Here is a 16406-nt window from a genome sequence, read left to right on the forward strand (position 1 = left end):
CTTCGGCTCAGGTCATGATCCTGGAGTCCCGGGATCAAGTCCCGCGTGGGGGGGGGGGGGGCCCGGGGGGGGGGTCCCTGCTCCACAGGGAGTCTGCTTCTCCCTTTGACACCCCCCTCGCGCTCTCTCTCCCTCTCTCATTGTTTCTCTCTCAAATAAATAAATAAATAAAATCTTTAAAATAAATAAATAAATAAAACATTATTCTTTATTCATTTGGAAATGTATAAGTAACAAGTTGCACATTAAATTCATTTTTAAAGTATACAACAAAAGCCCAGAAGGGACTGTGACTAACAAAAGTTGCAAACAGAAAAAGAAAACCAAGCACCTTCACTGGAATCTAGCTTTACCACAACTCACTTGAGCATGGAATTTTTAATGACACAGGTCAACCTTGGAGCACATCCAAGGAGCTTATGTTACTAGAAGGACTGGAAGAACGTCCCTCAGCTCACTCTCACCTCTCACTTGGTCCCAGAGCATGGACCACAGATAATTATTATGCATGGCTCCTGGATATAAAGAAAATTTCCTCTATGGGCCTGTACATGGAGGACAATGTAAATGGTAAATATTATGTTTTTCAATAAATACTTTCAATTATAGTATCTCCTCCCAAGTAAAGATTTGTGTTGAAGAACAAAAGTCTTAACATTTAATAGCAGCCCACAATTATTTCAAAGGGCCTTATAGCTGCAAACACTGTGCTAAGAAAGCCACAGTTAATGCCTTCAGTAGGGAAAACGAGACATGCACAGAAACAACTCTCAAAGAAGGAGAATGGAGAAAGGTAGGGAAGGTAAAATGCTGCAGGAATCCCAGCAGGGGAAGGTTGACTTTTTGGGGCTGGGCTTATCAGGGAGGGCCTCACAGCAGTAACAAAATTCAGCTTGAAGGATGGTTAGGATTTAGACTGGTGAAATGGGCAGGAAGGGCATTCAGGAAGGGGAAAGGGGAAAGGATGTTCTAGATGACAGCATCCTCAGGCATTCTTTAGAAAGTATCTGTGAAGACATGGCTGCATACAGACAGCATCCAGAGACAGTTCAACTCCCCATCTCCCGCCGTGACGCACTGTACGGGTATCCACGGGGCCACCTGCATCCACCTCCCAAGACAGGCTCTCAAAAATTCTCCCTGGTGGGTCCAGCATTCTTGGCGGCCGCTGTGCCCATTCTGCGGTAGCGGCCCCACCCAATCCCACCAGGGGTTCCGACAAGGAACACAAGGAAAAGTACCTAATCTTGCAGGGATCTAAATGACCCACTGGCAAATTCTGCAAAATGCAACTACAGTTATGAAGAGTGTGCAAACAAAACTTTTTAAAGAAGTGAATCCCCCATCACATCTCTTCAGGGAACTCACTATTGAAAATGACGCCGATAAATCTTTATATGTAGACTGTTTCATACACGGAACAACTAGTTGAGTCGGTTGAACCAACTGTCTCAGGGCTTAAATACTAGGCACAGGGGCGGGGGAGAACCCCATACATTTATACTGTGCATTTAACATTAGCCACAACGGAGGACTTCTGGCTCTCGTTATTCATTATCATAGCACCAGAGAACATTAAAAAAGACGTGGCCATTCTTCTAGTCACTAAAGTGAGCCCAGGTCCAATATGGTATTTTCTAGGACTTGATGTAGATCGATCTCTCCAAGAACAATCTCCTGGGCACCTTTCTTGAAATACAGTTGCTAGGTGCCGCCTCAAAAAGAGCTTATGTTTTCCCTCTCTGTACTGGCCGCCTCCACAAGTACACAGAAAATGCCGCGAAAACTGAGGCAGACGCGTGCGGGAGTGAGGCATGCACTCGGGGTGCCCTGGAGCCGGAGCGGAGGCCGGCCTGTGCCCCCTCCCAACACCCCACGGCCGGGCCTCGGTTCCTCCGGGTGGGGGCGGGGCCCCGCGCCAGGTACGGACCGAGGCGGCTGCCCTCGCGGAGCCCCGGGAGTCTCACAGAAAGAGCCCACCTCTCCCCTGCGCCCACCTCAGGAACCGAGCCACACAGTCGCCTTCTCACCTCTACCTCTCCTCTTCGGGCCAGTCGCTCCGGAGTCCCCAAGTGCGTCCTCTGGGACGCGCCTGTCGCTAGCGGCGTCGGGTGTCCCCGCTACCGTGTGTCAGCGGCAGAGCGGGTGCCAGCAGCGCGCCACGGCCAGGCAAGTGCCCCGGAGGCAGAGCCCGGGGCGCGCCGCCCGCTCGCCCGCTCGCCCGCTCGCCCGCCGGGGGCCCCCGCCGCCGCCCCCGCCCGCCGCGCTAGCGTGTGCGCCCCCGCGGGCGTCGCTCCCTCGCTCCGCGCCCCTGGACTCTGCGCGCTGCCGGGACGGGACGGCGGCGCGGGCGGCAGCGGGGCCCCCGCCCTGGGCCGGCCTTTCCCAGAACTCGCCCGCCCCGGGTGAGAGGCCGCGAGCGCAGCCGCGGGCCCCCGGGCGGCCGGGGGAGCGGCCTGAGGCGGTCCCGCCCCCGGCTCGGGCCGCGCGGAGCCTACGGGGGCGGGGGGCGGACCCCGCCGCCACCACCGCCCGGGCGGCCAGCCGCGCGACCCCCGCTCGGCCTCGGGCTCCGCCGGCCGGGCGCGGCCCGGGCCCACGGGAGCGCTGCCGGACCACCGGGCTCCGGGGAGGCGGGAACTCTGGGCACCTCAGGCCGCGGGAAGTTTTGCGCACACCTTCTCCCCGGGGACCAGCCCTGCTTGACCCTTAGGGAAATTGAGGCTCGTGGCGGATAGGTCACTTGACCAAGGTTACTCTGGTAAATGGCAGCACCAAGTCTCGAACCCATTCGGTCAGTCCTTAATTTAACAAATTTTATTGAGCGCCATACCGTGCCTGGCGCTGTGCCAAGCTCTGGAAGCACGCTTTTTGCTGCTAATAGTGGCCGTTCAGATCTGTGGACTCCAAATCCAGTGCTCTGTCATTGCTGAAGCAAACATGATGGGGATATTCAACCACCACCAGAAACTACAGGCTCTGCACAGAGCCTTCCCTAGGCGCTGGGAGATTTGTATACCCCGTTGACAGGAGAGCCAGGGACCTGAAGAAAAGTTAAATTTATCATTCCTCCCCCTTTCCCCTAAACCTGTTCCTCTTTACCTATTTTGATGGACAAATAACCTTTCCAGAGGTCTGACACCTCCTCATACATTCAAACAGGACCAATTCCTGTGGCCCATAACCCCTCCCATCTGTCCTCTTCTTGGACCCAATCGTCCCTCACGCGACAGCCATATTATTTTCCCTCTTCTACAACTTAAATCTGTGCAGAAACCTCCTTAGGCTCCCTACTGCCCTCCAAACTAACTCCCCACTGACTGTAGGGACCCACCTCATCCTGGCTAATATGGACCACCGCCATAATGTCTCTCCCACTCCAACTCTGTACCCGTGTTTAGGCTGAGCCTCTACCTGGACAATCACCATCTCTGCCCACACACTATCCTCCTGCTCAAGTTTGACCCTTTATTTCAGGTTGCTCTTAAAACTGACCTCCCCTCCTTTGAGCCTCCAGGGCACAGGAGAGGTTAGATCAAGGTTGCATAGGAGGACACCAAAGAATTTCTGCCTATAAGAAAAATATGACAGCCTGGTCCTTAACTGTTTTGCTGTTTTCTCACCACTAGGATTTTAATAAAAATCAACATTACTGCTTCCCTTGAGAGCTGATTTTGGAAAGGTCTCTGCAGAGGACGATGAGGAAACTCTTTGTTCATTAAGAGCTTGAGATCTCAGCACTAGAGCAATAGAGAGTGGTCATTTACTGCAGTGCCTGAGTCTGCTCTGGGCAGGTGAATGCAGGAGCCAGGAAAAAGGAACCATCACTGACAGTAAACAAGGTACACTGTTTATTTAATATATTGTTTTCTGTTATGGTTTTAAATATCATTTAATGAATCTAGTAATGTCAAACATCATCAGTCACCTGGAGCCCCCAAACACGTGTTTTGTTGTTGTTGTTGTTATTTTAAATGAGGCACATGGGAATTAGATTGCTACAAACTGGTGGATGCACAAGCAGTTAACCTTGAATTCTCCAAATGAGTCATTGCATCATTAGTAACCAAGGCAAATCTAGGTCTATTGGACGGGGAAAGTTACCTGAGTGTGATAATCAACATCATCCCATGCCTGGAAAAGAGCACCTTCCCCAAATCTTTGCAAAGAGAGCATGTCCAAATCAAAGTCCTTTGCTCGCCCCCTCACTCTCTCTCTAAATGAGACTGGAGGGAGCCATGTCCCTGAGGCTGCCTCACCGCATTGGAATGTCTGAGCTAACAGTGCTTCCAGAGGGTTCATTGCTCCTCTGAACAGCACTGCCCAGACTTTCTGGAGATTTTAATTCACTTCCCAACCTCGCCAACAGTTGCACACAAGGTGCCTTTTTTACACCCTGCTCTCTTTTCAGTGAAACATGCAGACCATCTCAGGGGAACAATGGCTTCATTCAAGACTTTTTCAAAAGTGCAGCATATAACCTCCATGCTGTGGGTTACTGCCAGCCATTATCTGGAGGAAGAAAGAATGTCAGATAAAGTGGGGGAATTGGGGGAGCACTGGATAATTTCCATGGAAAATTCAGCTTCAATAAACTAAGTTATGCATCTTTGTATACGAGATGATTCTGCATAGTCAAAAGCAACAAAAACAAAAGGTCCAAGAAATAATGCTATGGAAACTTTATTTAAATATAGAGTGTCTGTGTTTGAAATTTCAGAAGAAAGCACACATCTTTTTTGAACTTGGTACATAATGGTCTCCATTCAATGGAAATGGATTTAAATAAGTTATAAATGTTGGGACTAGGGAATTTAAGTCGTAAAGCCATTTTAAGAAATGGAATCATCTCCCTATTTTCTTCCTCTCCCATCCTGTAATTTTTCAGATTGGGGGCGGGGGGGGCAAAGTCTCTGACTTCATGGTTCTTGCTGCCAACGGGAGGCCCCACACTCCCGACTGCACATATTACAGGAAAAAGATTGGCCCTTTGCCACACTCAACAAGACAGCCATCGGTTAACCCATTTATAAACAAGCCCTGAGGTCTGCACAGGCATCACTGACAAATGTATCGATCTTTGCTAAACAGTAGCTAATTGCCAGGCAGAGGTATTTGCCAACAGACATCTTGGTAGCCTTGAAAACCAAGAGCCGAAGGAACAATCCAGCCCCAGTTAAAAAAAAAAAAAGAATCACCATCTTCTCCCCTTTGAAGTCACTTCATCAGATTGTACTGGGTTTACCAACTGTCTGCAAATAGGCTTGTGAGTTCAGATAGTGGGGAGAGAGCCAGAAACAAGCTTTTTAGAGTTATCTCATATGTGATGGTGATGTATTAAGGCAGTTTGAGGTTGGTGAAAAACAACCTGTTTGTTAAAGTAGTAGATAGTTCTACTTTTCTGAGGTGCTTAGGAGTGATAGTGGAGGAGATCTGGTGGGAACAGTGGGCCAAGCAGGGAGGGACAGTTCTAAACGTTATCTCTCAGCATAGCCAGCATTAGGGGTACAGACTCTGGTGTAGGACCACTTGAGTTGAAATCCTCTATCTACCCCCTTGGTGGGACCCCTCAAGCAAGTTACCTGCCTATCTGTGCCTCATTTTCCTCTTCTGTATACTATACCTACTCCCCAATCCTGTTGGGAGGATTGAAACGAATTCATCTATGTGAAGCGCTTAGAAAATAGGAGGGGTTCCAGCTGATGGTCCCGGCTAGGGTCCCGGCTGACAACCAGCATTAACCCTGGACATGTGAGTGAGTATGCCTTCAGGAGGATTCTGGGGCCCTAGCCTTCGAGCAAGCTATCCTAGCTCTAACAAGTAGAGCAGACAAAAGCTCTCCTTGCCAATCCCTGCCCAAATTGTAGGTTTGTACGCAAAATAAATGTTTTCAGTCTTTTAAGCCACAAGTTTTGGGATAATTTGCTATATAGCTTTAGCAATTGGAAAAACAGGTGTGGATGTTGGGAGGTAGGTAGAGTTTTTAGAAGCTTATGAAAGTTTTTTACTGCTTTCTTCTATGTTCTCAATTAAATGGCAAACGATGTCCTCAGGTAAGAGTAAAAATATGGTCGGAGGTGCAAAAAGTTTGAGAGGGAAGGTATGAAATACTCCTTTAGAAAAGTGGGAGAGCGATTGTAATAATGAAATATAATGCCAGGCACTAAGTGTTCAATTGTGGTCATAAATGTGAAGTGAGCTCAGTCATTGTGATGTTACATTTTTCTTCAGAGGTTTAGCCACATGGATACATGGAAGGAAAAATATACCTCCTGAAAAAGAAGAGGTAAAATTATGACTACCTGCAGAAAAAATGTGATTATGTTTCTAGATAATACAAGACAAAACTGCAAAATACTTAGAATTAATGAGAACTTACTAGAGTCACTGGATATAAGTGAAATATTAAAAAATCAACAGCTTTTCTATATAACACTAATATCTATTTAGAGATATATTGGGATGATCTCATTCATAATAGCAACAAAAGCATTAAAATATGGAAATTAGGGATAATCATGATGATATAAATACATATATATACATGTGTGTGCACACACACGTCTCTAATCATTTTGGAGAAATTAGACTTGGATAAATAAAGAGAGACATGCTATTCATTCATGGGGAGACTTAAAGATTAAAAATTGTCAATTTCTACTAAGTTAATATTTAATATTTAATAAAATCCCTCTAGAGTTTTTTTAAAAAACTTGCCAGAAAATGCTGATATTGCTGAAACTAAGGTGATCATCACATTGGATTTCATTATAATATTCTTCCTCTTTTTACCTTTAAAATTTTCCATATTGAGGGGCACCTGGGTGGCTTAGTTGGTTAAGGCACTGCCTTCGGCTCAGGTCATGATCCTGGAGTCCCGGGATCGAGTCCCGCATCGGGCTTCCTGCTCAGCAGGGAGTCTGCTTCTCCCTCTGACCCTCCCCCCTCTCATGCTCTCTCTCTCTATCTCATTCTCTCTCTCAAATAAATAAATAAAATCTTTAAAAACAAAATAAAATAAAATTGTCCATATTGAGAAGTTTTAAAAAACTTGACTGAAAATTTCAACAAATCATTTAAAAAAATAAATTATTAGCTAAAGAATGTTGTAAAGGAAAGACATTAGGTGGAGAGCAAAGGTGACATTTCAACATCAGTAGTGACTGTCCACAGGCTTCAGAAGTCATGGGGTAGCAGTGAGTGTCCAGTGGAGAAGCACCAGCAGCTGGTCCTAAGCTGGCTGTTCCTGTCATATGAGCATGGCTATGTCTTTCCTTTCTTGGTTCCAGCCATTTTCTGAGCCTGATTCTCCAGGCTTCCCAGTGATTCTGGTATAATATATTCTTTTTCCACTTAAGCTCTCAAGAATTGGTTTTTGTTGTTTGCAACCAAGAAATCTGACTTGAACAGTTTAGAAAAGAAAAAACATATTTCCAAATAATATATAGGCTAAAGGAAAAAATCATAACAGAAATTCTGAAATATTTAGAACTGAATGACAGTTTTTAAAAAATAAACTGCATACCCAAACTTGTTGGCTATACCTAAAGAAGTACTGAAGGGAAATTTATAACTTTCAAATGCACTTATTCAAGGGGCGCCTGGGTAGCTCAGTCATTTGAGCATCTGGCTCTTGATTTCAGCTTAGGTCATGATCTCAGGGTCCCAGGATCGAGCCCCACATCGGGCTCCACACTCAACAGGGAGTCTGCTTGAGGATTCTCTCTCTCTCTCTCCCTCTGCCTCTCCCCCCACTTCTCTCTCTCTAAAATAAATAAATCTTTAAAAAAGCATTTATTTAGGGGCGCCTGGGTGGCTCAGGTGGTTAAGCGCCTGCCTTCGGCTCAGGTCATGATCCCAGGGTCCTGGGATCGAGCCCCGCATCGGGCTCCCTGCTCAGCGGAGAGCCTGCTTCTTCCTCTCCCTCTGCCTGCTGTTCTGCCTACTTGTGCTTGCTCTCTCTCTCTGTCAAATAAATAAATAAAATCTTTAAAAAAAATAAAAATAAAAAAAATAAAAATAAAAAAGCATTTATTTAAAAAGAGAAAGATGTAGGGCGCTGGGTGGCTCAGTCGTTAAGCTTCTGCCTTCGGCTCCGGTCATGATCCCAGGGTCCTGGGATTGAGTCCCACATCGGGCTCCCTGCTCAGCGGGAAGCCTGCTTCTCCCTCTCCCACTCCCCCTGCTTGCGGTCCCTCTCTTGCTGTGTCCCTCTCTGTCAAATAATAAAATCTTTAAAATAAGTAAATAAATAAATAAAAAGAGAAAAGTGTAAAAAAACTGTAAGCATTCAGCAAAGAAACTAGTCAGAGAACAACAGACTAAAGCCTAAAAGAGAAATAATACATTATTTAAATAGAAAACCAAAAAAAAATGGATTTTTAAAAACACTAATAAGCTAGGTAAGCTTTTAGCAAGAATAGTTAAGATAAAAGCAAAAATACATAAATATATAGTGTGAGAATAGTTGTGAAGTTTATATTTATTGAAAGGTGACATAGTGTCAGATGAAGCATTAATCCTCACAATAGGCCCATTAAAAAAATGCAATTATAATTCTTATTTACATAATAGGAAACTGAGGCACAGAGGAGATAAGTAATTTGCTAAAGTTTCACGGCCAGTTGTAAAAAGACCGTAGGCAGTCTGGCTCCAAAGAAGTTGGACATAAGTAGAATTATAGTAGAGAGTAAAAGTTCACATGACAACCCCATGAAAAATCTTGTGCCATTAATTTTAAAAAGAAATTAAATGGACAATTTTTAACATGTTAGGTTCTTGTGTTTTTTTTTTTAAGATTTATTTATTTATTTGAAAGAGAGAGAAAGAGAACACGAGCATGTGCGTGCACAGGGCAGAGGAGCAGAGGGAAGGGGAGAGAGAAACCCAAGCAGATTCCATGCTCAGTGTGGAGCCTGAGGCAGGGCTTGATCCTAGGGCCCTGAGGTCAGGACCAAGCCAAAACCAAGAATTGGATGGTTAGTCTACTATACCACCTAGGCACCTTGGTTCTTGTTAGTTTTTAAAACAAATTTATTTACTTAATAGCTATCACGGGCAGTGTGATTCCTCTGACTTTTTTTCTTTTTCAAGGTTGTTTTAGCTATTCTGGGTCCCTTGCATTTCCATATGACTTTTAAGATTGGCTTGCCAATTTCTACAAAAAAGACAGCTGGGATTTTGGTAGGGATTGAGTCTGTAGATCAATTTGAATCATTTTATATCTGTAGATTAAGGAACACAGACAAGAATTCAAAAAGTGCAAAAAGTAAGTTTCTCTCTCTCCATCTCACTCACTCACACACAACCAGTTAGGTATACTCCCAGGGCTGGTCTGTGCAGATTCAAACATTTATTTGTACCTTCTTTTAAAAAAACGTATCAGGGACGCCTGGGTGGCTCAGTCAGTTAAGCGTCTGCCTTCTGCTCAGGTCATGATCCCAGGGTCCTGGGATGGAGTCCCACATCGGGCTCTCTGCTCCACGGGGAGCCTGCTTCTCCCTCTGCGTCTGTATCTCATGAATAAATAAATAAAATCTTTAAAAAATGTATCAATAACCCACTATGTTTTATGCACCTTGAATATTTCCACCTACCAGGGTGCCTTAGAGATTTTCCCATAATAGTACAGAGTACTGTTTCCTTTATTAACAGTTGCACCCCAGTATGTAGCCATCCCATTATTTACGTATCCAGTCCTCCCTTGATGGACATCTAAGTTGTTTCTATCCTTTTGCAGTTACATAAAGGTCTGCTGCAATGAACAGCCTTGTATGCACATCATTTGACTCACTCATGAGTAGTATTTCTCCAGGAGAAATTGCTCTAAGTTGAACTGCTAGGTTTCGAAAGGTTTCAGAAGTTTCCAATTTAATAACTGCTGCAGGACTGACCATGATAGGGGTTGTAACAATTTATCTTTCCCCTGGCAATGTATGTGAGTGCTTGTTTTCTCACCTCTTCCAATAAAGTGCTTTTCAAACTTCTTGAGCTTCTTCCAACATGGAATTATAGGATTTCCCTTCAGGGTGTGTCATTTTCTTTGGCATCTTGCCTCCTTTGTGGGATGTTTGCAGCCTTGGGTATCTTCCTTAGAGATCTTCCCACACCTGCTTAGCCTTCTCTGCTTGTGGCATCCTTTCTTCATGTATTTAAGAGGTGTCTGAGGCCAATCTTCACTTAATTTCTTTTTTTTAGATGATGTGATCACTTTCCTCAGTGCCCAAAGGACTGTTTTGTTTTCTCTGGCATATGACATAGACGAGCCAGGGTGACTCTGTGATAGTGGATAAAGGAAGGAGGCATACCCTCCCAAACATAAGAACTTTATAACTTTTAGACAAGAACGTAGGATAAAGGTCTGCATTCCCAGAGCAGAAAAGGAGTTTTTTTTATAAAGTTCTTTAAAAAGCTAAATAATAAGAGAAAATTGGTAAATTTGGCTAATGTAACCTGTATAACCATAGGCATTGTTAACAAAGTTAAAATACAAAGATTGGAAGAGGAAAATTGCAACATAAAGACTGTCTTGAAATCAGTAGGAAAAATAGAAAATGGGCAAATGATATGAACCAGTAATTGATAGGAAAAAAATAAACAGAAAGGACAATAAGCATATGAAAGCATGCTAAACCTCATTTATAATCTCGGAAAAACTAAAATATTTTAAATTGAGATAGTTTTTTATACCAGCTTTAGCTGCTCAGAATTTCTCTAACTCCATCAATACATTGGCAACCATATTTTCAACTGTCACTTACTGAGTGTGCAGTATGTATCAAACACCCTGTCAGGTACTCTTCCTACTTTACCTTCTTTCCCCACTTTACAGCACCAGCATTATCTCCTTTTCATAGATGAGGAATCTAAAGTTCAGAGATATGAAAGTAATTTTCCTAGTTCAACTGTGGGCTGCAACTCATTAATGGGTCATGAGATCGATTTAGTGGCCATGGCTAGCAGCTTTAAAAATATGAAATAAAATAGAAGAGAAAATATCAAAATACATCATGCATACTAAGGGTAAGAACTGTTTTATTAACCTTTGATTTAGGACCGTGAGAGAGAGAGAGAGACAGTGTGTGTCCTAGAACACCATGTAAACATTTGTTATGCTGTGTGTCATATTCAGAAAAGTTTGAATGCCACTGTCTTACTTAGTATGAGGAGCGCCAGTATTCATATCCAGGGTGTGGGTCTCTTATGCCTATAGTCTGGCTATGTTACTGCTTACTGTTCAATCTGACATTTGAGGTTCTCCATTACCTTCCCTTTCCTGTCTTTTCAGCCTTATTCTCCACTTCTTTTCACCCAGCCACGGGCTACCATTTTCCCACATTTTCTCAGGATGTTCTATGGTTAAGCCTCAGATCAAACGGTTTCTGCCATTGGTAACTTGTCACATTTACTGGGTGAAAAACCTCCAGAGAATCATCCTCTCATCTCTTACATGAGCCATATACAACCACACATTTCTCCGTTTTGATTTTAGAGAAGGAGGATCCATTCTTAAGATTTATAAAATGCATGTCTTTATATTGGATTATACTTTGGTGGAAAGTTAGGCACCCTTTGACACTTTCAGGTCACTATGCTGTTGAGTAAATCTGTGATAAAGGACCAAGAGTGGCACCCATAGTAACTAACATTTACTTACTATGAGCCAGGCTCTGAGCTAAGCTCTTTACAGGCGTAACCTCAGTGAATCATTGGCCCCATTTTATAGATGAGAAGTCTGCGAGTTAAATTTGCCCAAGTTTGCATAGCTAATAAGTGGAAGGTCTACTTTTCAAAGCCAGGCTGTGTTTTTCCAGAACCTGTTTTGTTAACCCCTATTATTATACTGCCTTTAGGCTAATGTCTCTGAAAAACACTCTCTGACTGCTTAGTTTTCAAGTTCATGAAATGGAGTAGGGAAGACTTGAGGGCTAGGGGGGCTGTTCACCTGGGAAGTGTATTAGGAAAAGCTGCTTCAGAGGGTTGAAGTGGGGGTGGGGGGGGGGCTGTTATCTGATCTGATGTGAGGCAGCAGCACAGCTGGGATAGAGAATAATTCTTGGAAGATATAGGGTCAGTGATGGGAAAATGATCCTGAACATTGAATCTAGAATTAAATACGGGGCGCCTGGGTGGCTCAGATCATTAAGCATCTGCCTTCGGCTCGGGTCATTATCCCAGGGTCCTGGGATCGAGCCCCACATCGGGCTCCTGGCTCAGCGAGGAGCCTGCTTCTTCCTCTCCCTCTGCCTCTCTCCCTGCTCATGCTTTCTCTCTCTGTATCTCTGTGTCTCAAATGAATAAATAAAATCTTTAAAAAAAATAAAAAATTAAAAAATTAAAGACAAGAACCAAAATGGAACAGTGAGCAGTTGGGAGAAGGTGGTTCAGAACTAAGGCAGCAAACAACAGACTCAAGTATGGGAAGCTCTTGCTTGTACTTGGGGACAAGGGACTTGAAGCTTGTCAGAAGTCATGGGGCACTGTCTCCTCTGTGCCTCACTGGGGGAGCAGCAGCTTGGTTTCTACCAAGCAGACACCCGGGGACCAGGCAGGTGACAGTGTACAGGAACATTCCTCTGAAGAAGGAATGCTGCCATTGTCATTGCTGTGGGCACCCAATATGGGACACAGATGACCTTTCCAGTAACCCATCCTCTAACCATGAATACTTGGAATAGACCATTGCCCAAGTGAAACCAATTGCTGTGTATTTGTAACTTCACTTGCCCAGTGAACTTAGAACACTATAGAGGTCTGGGCATTGACAAATGATGAATAATATTAATACATATTTATTGCATGTCTCCTGTGTGAAGGTCTTTTAACACATTCTCTTATTTTGCCCTAGAAAGAACAAATAAGTTCATATTCAAACTTACAGAGGAAACACACTCCAGCTTCCACCTAGGTCCTCTCTTTGAGCTATGCCAAAGCTTCATAGATGGAAAGGCATTTCTCAAGACACCTTCCCATACATGGGAGGTAATCGTTCCACAGGGTGATCAGTAGTGAGTTTTTAAACTTATTTCAATTTTACCACATCACCTTATTTTAGTCTCTATGTAGCTGGGTTTTTTTTTTTAACAGCCCAATATATTTTCCTATTTATTTGTTTATTGTCTGACTCCACTCATTATCATTTCCCAGCTCCTATGATACAGGCCAGCACTAAATGACATCTTAGTGGATACTGGTTGAAAGGATGAGTGTATAAATGAGCAAAAACCAGAAGTGAGATCTATAATTTAAAGATACTGCTCATAAAGATATGCTTCCAATTAAACAAAATCATTTCCAAAGGAGTCGTTGTAGGATTTTTTAAATAGTCCCACTAACACCTAAAACCATGACTTAAGTACCCCCAAAATGATTTATTTCACAAAGTATTGGTGTATGCTTTCTTTTTCATGGAATAGAGCTACTGTATAAACTACAACACCCTTAAATATGTTATCCAGAATATAAATCCCTCACTATATGATCCAATCAATGGATAAAGTAAAACAAGCACCACCCTCTGTGACTGAAATGGCCAGAAACATGCACCAGGCAGGGCAATAATGCTTGCAGAAAACTACCTGAAAGAGCCATCTGACAGTGTTCTCTAGGTACAACTTACAGGAGAGATTTGGGAGCATAATCTCAGGAAGTATCATCCCAGAGGTAAAATGGAAGTATCAATACCTCATTGAGTTATGAAGACTGTATTCATTCCTATTGCTGATGTAACAAATTACCACAGATTTAGTCTTAATACAACACAGGTTTATTATGTTATAGTTCTAGAGGTTGGAAGTCCAAATTCAGTCTCACTGGGCTACAGTCAGAGTGTCAGCAGGGCTGGTCCCTTCGGAGGCTCTAGGGGAGGATCTTTCTTGCCTTTTCCAGCTTCCAAGAGCTGACTGTCTTCCTTGGCCCACGATCTCCATCTTTGCTTCTGCTGTGACATGTCCTTCTCTGATGTCTTGTCTCCCTCTTCTAAGAATCCTTCTGATGATCTTGGATGACCCCGACAATCTAGGATAATCTTCCCATCTCAAGATCCTTAACTTAATCACATCCACAAAATCCCTGTTGCCATATAAGATAACATATTCACAGGTTCTGGGGATTTGGATGCAGATGTTGTTGGGAGCCCATTATTCAGGCAGATTTTAACCAGAGAAAATTAGTCTTAGGGCTTTACCTTGTAAAATACCAGGTTCTTTTCCAATCTGATCTCTTGGTTGCTGTCCTGACTTATCTTTGTCCTCCCCTTAGCTATGATATTATATAATAACACAATATGTCAGGCACTATTTTATGGACATCATACATTTTTAACTCATTTAGTATAATATAGGAAGAAGATTAAGTAAATTAAGTAGGAGAATCAGGATTTGAACCAAGGCAATTGTTCCCTAAAGTTAGTGATTCTGCCCTCTTGATCTTCGATGACCCATCTTCCTCCTGAACACCCTGGTGCTGAATGTGATATCTCACTTAAGCCATTTGACATCTCATGACATCTTTCTCAGACTCTGGCTCCCACCCACAAGGATACACCAACATGGCCTCTGGTTTGAGCCACATGCATCCTCGGACAGGCCAGGGGCCTCCTTTAGCCCCTAAGCAGGTTTGGGTCAACAACCAAATGAAATCTCTGGCCCCTCAAAGGTAATGACCAGCTCTTGATCATGGTAACTCCACAGGGGTTCAGTCCTTGAGATCCAACCAGATTCATTTCTGCAGCCTTTACTACAGTATTGAAAAGTATTACTTTTAGAATTGGGAATGTGACTCATGCTTCTATTTTTTATTGAGTACATGGAAGCAACAGTTAATGCAATTTGGTCTGAACTCTGAGCATAATTCCACTATTGGAGGAGCAGTCATGCTCAGATTTATTAGAGGCTGGAAGCTCTGCCATAGTTCATTAAAGTTTTTCATTTTTCAGCTATATTAAGCTACATGCATTCTGGTAAGTCAGACAACATAGAGCTGTGACTCTGATTAGATACTTTCCTTAGCCCAAGAATTCCTAATCTGAGACCATGGACACTTCAAGTAGCTTGTGGATGCACCTGTTGGTCAGTGATGGGTTTCTGAGAATCAAGAGCCACCAGGTTTCTGAGAATTGAGAACCAGTAATGAAGCTCAGTTATGTGCTGCAAAGATGGAGGTACTTGATAAAAATTAGCATTATTCATTGACTGAGCCAATGCATGTACATGGCATAGTTCTAGACAGTTCTCCCCAACACCACTTCAGAATATTAGAATCCATTTAGTTAATTCAACACTCTTGCACCAAAGCCTTGTGTCTGTAGACTGTAAGTATTGTGAGGGAGTCAGATGGCCCGGACTTCTCAGTGAGATGACCTGGCTTAAGCAAGTGTTTTGCTAGCATCAAATCACTTTGATTAATCTACCTGGGACCATCCCCCAATCCCAGCCCCTACTGTAGCTTCTGCAACTGCTTTCTCAGGGACAAATAAGGCTGTACCCTCTATCTTCCTTCCCCTGCTGACCACTTGGTTATCAGAAAAATGTAAAATCTGCATGGCAAGAGGATTGAAGGAAAAGTTTGAAGTACAGCTACTGTTATTAATCTACCTGTGGGTGTGGGCACGTACAAGCCAGGGTAGGTGAGTCTGTGAGTTCCTAGGAATGGGAGGCCAAATGTCATGCAGATGAATTTCTCTGCAAAAGTTTTCCAGCTTTTTTCAGATTCTTAAAATGGCCCAGACCCAATAGCATTTCAGAACTGCTGGATTAATATCCCAGAGTTCTCACCTTTAAAATGGGAATAATAATCAGAGAGTGGGAGAATGAAATTAGATTGCATGTGTAAAGCACCTAGTACACTTACTAGCAAGTGGTAAGTTCTTGACTAATTAATATGGCCAAGAGTTTAGCGTAGGCCTCAAAACATCAACATAACTCTATCTGAAAATATCTGAAAAATAGGCAGTCTAAATTTCACTCAAAGATAAAAGTAAATAAAATGAATAAGACACAAAATATGCACAAGGTTATCCATCATAAAATTATTTGTAATTCTCAAATTTAAAATTTTGAAAAAAAGTAAGTCCTATTTAGGAGGCTGGTTGAAAAAATTATGGCACATTCATATAACCAAATACCATGTGGACATAATAAAGAATGTTAAACATTTCTATCAACAAATATCAAGTGATTTCTAGGATGTATTAAGTTAAAAAAACAAGGTATTTTTCAAAAAAATGGAATAACTGGATATCCATATGCAAAAAAAAAGCCTCAATCATATACCATATAAAAAATTAACTCAAAATGGATCACAGATCTAAATTCAAAGCCTAAAATATAAAACTTACTGGAGAAATGTTTGTGACTTTGGATTAGGCAAAGATTTTTTTTAGATTCAGCACTTAACACTTGATCCAC

The 16406-nt window shown here is 43.0% G+C and overlaps 1 protein-coding gene across 5 annotated transcripts in view; it reads right to left on the minus strand.

Annotated features, from left to right (window-relative positions):
* PLCE1 (phospholipase C epsilon 1) overlaps positions 1 to 2216 on the minus strand; it is a 337159-nt gene extending 334943 nt beyond the window's left edge. For 4 of the 5 annotated variants that reach the window (XM_073904420.1, XM_073904422.1, XM_025880681.2 and 1 more), the window contains exon 1: positions 2037 to 2216. The gene's annotated coding sequence lies outside the window, so the exon portion shown is untranslated. Of the gene's footprint in view, positions 1 to 1997 lie in introns of all 5 variants that reach the window. The other variant, XM_073904421.1, reaches the window with a different exon arrangement.
* Positions 2217 to 16406: the final 14190 nt, after the last annotated feature.

This window comes from Callorhinus ursinus, unplaced genomic scaffold (genome assembly GCF_003265705.2).
Source record: "Callorhinus ursinus isolate GAN/ISIS: 27379988/994484 unplaced genomic scaffold, GSC_fseal_2.0 scaffold20, whole genome shotgun sequence".
NCBI classification, from domain to species: Eukaryota; Metazoa; Chordata; class Mammalia; order Carnivora; family Otariidae; genus Callorhinus; species Callorhinus ursinus.